This window comes from Vigna umbellata, chromosome 4, assembly GCF_029865625.1.
Source record: "Vigna umbellata cultivar VRB3 chromosome 4, Vumbellata_1.0, whole genome shotgun sequence".
Classification (NCBI taxonomy): Eukaryota; Viridiplantae; Streptophyta; class Magnoliopsida; order Fabales; family Fabaceae; genus Vigna; species Vigna umbellata.
Window position 1 is genome coordinate 43565444 of NC_142168.1, and position 3955 is coordinate 43569398.

At 44.8% G+C, this 3955-nt stretch overlaps 1 pseudogene; it reads left to right on the plus strand.

The window, feature by feature from the left end:
• The first annotated feature begins 235 nt into the window (after nt 1–235).
• Nucleotides 236–2444, plus strand: LOC148200302 (uncharacterized; annotated as a pseudogene).
• The last annotated feature ends 1511 nt before the right edge of the window (nt 2445–3955 follow it).

Genomic DNA, 3955 nt, shown 5'->3' on the forward strand with positions numbered 1-3955 from the left:
TTACTGGACCAGGAATTATAAACAATTATAGTTGACACTTATAAATATATACAATTTATTTGTATTATATATTATTATTGTAATGATTTAGGATTATTTGGGATAATCCGTAGGAATCGTAGCAGAAGGGTGTTTAAAGTTGAAAGGAGAAAGATGAAATGGGATAGGGAACGAGTGCGACAATGAAAATTGGGAGTGAAATAGATAGAGAATATAAGACAATAGAAGAGACTAGATGGGGAAATCGGGATCAACCCTTGTCACTGCCTCTACAAAGGTTCACCCTTCCAACGATCCCGAACTGGACCCGGACTCTTACGCCCTCGAGAAGTTCAGACTCTCCGAAACCAGAGCGGTAATTATCCATTCATTCGTCACGCAATAATATTTTACACAACCGATTAAATTAACCTATTTTTAAATTGCAATCGCAATCGCAGAGGTTCTACCTGATCAGAAGTGATCGGAGCAAGAGGTTCTTCTGAGTGTTGAAAATCGATCGATCAGAGTCGTCGGATCTGAATATCCGCCAAGACCCTGTCCTGTGTTCACCCCAGGAGATCAAGAGCTTGCTTCAGCGGACTGTTGAGGGTAACAGAGCCACTAGCGGCCTCACTTTCGTCGCTAAGGTTTTCGGAATTGCTGGTTAGTACCTCTCTCTCTCTTTCTCTCTTCTCTCTTTCTCTCTCATCATGTGTATATACATGTGTACTATATATATCTCAACCAATTTCTCTATCATTTCAAGGATGCATCAAGTTTCTCGAGTCTTACTACTTGATTCTCGTTACTAAACGTAGCTAGATTGGTGCTATATGTGGCCATGCAATCTATAACATCAAGGAGAGCCAATTGATAACCATTCCACATGTTTCAATCCAATCTGATTTAGCTCACTCTAAGACTGAGCTCAGGTAGATAACCCTTCCAAAACGTTTACCACATCTAACACCATCAGTTTCTTACCATCACCACGTCTCATTGCAGGTACAAAAAGCTTTTGTCTAGTGTTGATTTGACCAAGGATTTTTCCTATTGTTACACTTACCCTACAATGCAAAGTTTGCAAAAGAACGTTTCTCCTAGCGAAGACGAAGGGATGTCGTATGATAAAGAGATTCGTTTACGGTGAATAATAGCAAAACTCATTCTTTCATTTTTGTTTCTATCTTTTGAGTGTTTTCTTGTTAGGTTCCAAACCCAGGAACCTAACAATTGGTCCGACCTGCCGGATATCCTTAGGAGAGGGGTCAAGAACGGATCAAGAAGTTGTCAAGAAAGGGGGAAGCATGGAAGGAAGAGACAATTCTTGGGAAAGGAGGATCAGCGAACAGAAAAGGGAGCTAGTAGAATGGAGAAGAAATATGCAAGAAATGCGGCAGGAAACCAGAGAACTCTTGCGAGTTCTTAGAGGAAAGGTGTGGAACCAGGAAAAGGGATTAGAAGGCAGTCCAGAGTTTGTAGATGAAGATCAACATACTGTTAACGAGAATCAGAGAAGGAGAAGGGAGTGCTCGGGGTAGGAACGAGAGCGAAGACAAAGGGGGGAAAAATTAAACGCACTAGAAGGAAGAATGGAGGAACGAATGGCGGCAATGGAGCCGTCAATGGATGGACGAAAGGCAGAGATGGAGTCGTCAAGGGAGGAAATGAAGGTGAAAATGGCGGCAGTTCGACAAGACTCGGCAGCCACACGCCAGGATCCTCAAGAAGTGAGGCGATTATCGGGGGGACGACACCGCATTCAAGGGGAACTGTCAGACGACAGTCAGGCGCCTGTGAACACCAATAGGAGTACGAGACGCAAGCATGAAATTGGGGGTGGAGAAGGTGAGCGGTTCAATTGGGGAAAGAGGGTGGAGTTGCCCGTGTTTGAAGGATTAGATACATTGAACTGGATCAAAGCTTAGAAGGAGAAAGCCAAGAACCGTTCATGGGATGGTTTGAAGGAAGCCTTGGTGATAAGGTTTGGAACCATTGTTGAGCGGTTGACAGCATTGAGACAGACGGGGACGGTGGACGAGTATGTACAATACTTCAAGATATTGGCGGGTCGAACGAAGAGGGTACCGGACAAGCAGCTGTTGGGATATTTTCTTGTGGGATTGAGAGAGGACATCCAAAATCAAGTCCGACAGCATGAACCCAGAGAATGGTTGGTGGCGATGCGGATCGCAAGGGATGTTGTGGAGTTCCAGAGAGTTGTCGAACGGTCTGAGGACAAGTGCTATAGCCCATACCGATCGGGAGTGGTCGAGCAGTCTAAGGCCATAGAAGAACAATTGTCTAGGGGACGAACGTGTGGTGAGGTGACACGGTTCGAGGCCAATAGCTATAAACCAAGCAGATCGAAAGTTGCCGAGCGGTCTGAGGACAAGTGCTACAACCCATGCCGATCGGGAGTGGCCGAGCGGTCCGAGGCCATAGAAGACAAGTCGTCTTAGAGACGAACGAACGGTGAGGTGACACGGTCTGAGGCCGATCGCTATAACCCAGGCCGATCGAGAGTTACCGAACGGTCGGAGGCCAAGCGTTATAGCCTAGGTCGATCGTGAGTGGCCGAGCGGTCGGTCGGATCCGAACAAGAGAAGACTGTTGGACCCAACGGGAGAGGCTTGACGAAGCTGAACGGGTTAGCACTACAAGCTGCGAACCCGAGAGGACTGAAGGAACCGAACGGTTCGGAAACGAACGGGAAAGAACTGCCGAATCCAAACGTGAAAGGACAGGAGGAACCGAACGATCTTACATTTATAGTCAAAGGCCGAACGGTTTTTCACTCAAAACGATCTTCTAGTCATTGGCCGAACGGTCTTACAATTACATTCAAAGACCGAACGGTCTTACAGTCCAAACAATCTCTCAGTAATTGGCCGAACGGGCTTACAATTAGAATGAAGGCTAAGGAGGGAAAGGTGGATGGAAGAATCAATGGTCGGGAGAGAAGGATGGATTTTGTGAAGAGGTGGACCAGCGAACAAAAGAAGGGCTTGCCGTTCGTGAGGCACCTACAGAGGGGAGAGAACTTTTTGAAGCTTTGAAAGACATCGAAGACCATTTCTTCAGGGATTATAATTCTGGAAAAGAGGTGACCAGAATGTTGGAAGCTTATAATTCTGGAAAAGAGGTGACCAGAATGTTGGAAGCTAATAAAATCCAAGAAGAATGGAAGTCATTGGAGGAGGAATTGCCACCACCCAAACCTCCAGACCTGAGTTGGAGGGCAGTTGCCAGAGGGTTCCATTCATATGAGTACATGATAACAGTTGAAAAACTGTTATTTTCATGCTTAAAATTGATACTAAAAGCAACCTTTAGACTTAGAAACTAGCTTGAAATCATACTTTTATCCATATTTTCAGAAATAAGAGAGCTGGACAGGTTTATGCTTGATTTCAGTGTTTTTGTGCAGGTTTTAAGGTGAATTTAGTGAAAGAAGTCAAGAATGAGAGAGATGGAATCAGAAAAGGAATCAAAGAGTGCAAAAGGAGAAGCCGAAGTCACCGCTCAGCAGCACTTTACCGTTGAGCGGCACTCAGAAGGTTACGGGAGGTCCGCTGAGGGGAAGAAAAGAGACGCGCACTCACCGCTGAGCGGTACTTTACCGCTAAGCGGCACACTTATGGGCTTGGGCTTAGATTTTTTGTAATTTTAGAATAGTATATAAGCTTTAGGACGTCCTAGGGTTTGTATCTTTGGCAGAAACGAGGCAAACACTCTATCTTCCACCCCTTTGAAGGAGGATCTTGGATGCTCAGGCTACCTCTTCACCTTTATTGGGTTTATTCTTTCATACTTTCATTGTAATTCATCTAGGTTCACCATGAATATGGTGAACTAAACCTTGTATGTTTGTTGGGGAATCAATGTAATCTCTTGAAGCTCTCATATATGGAATTTATGCTTGCATCTTAATCTAAGATTTATGCTTTCTTTCATCATTAGTTAGGGTTTT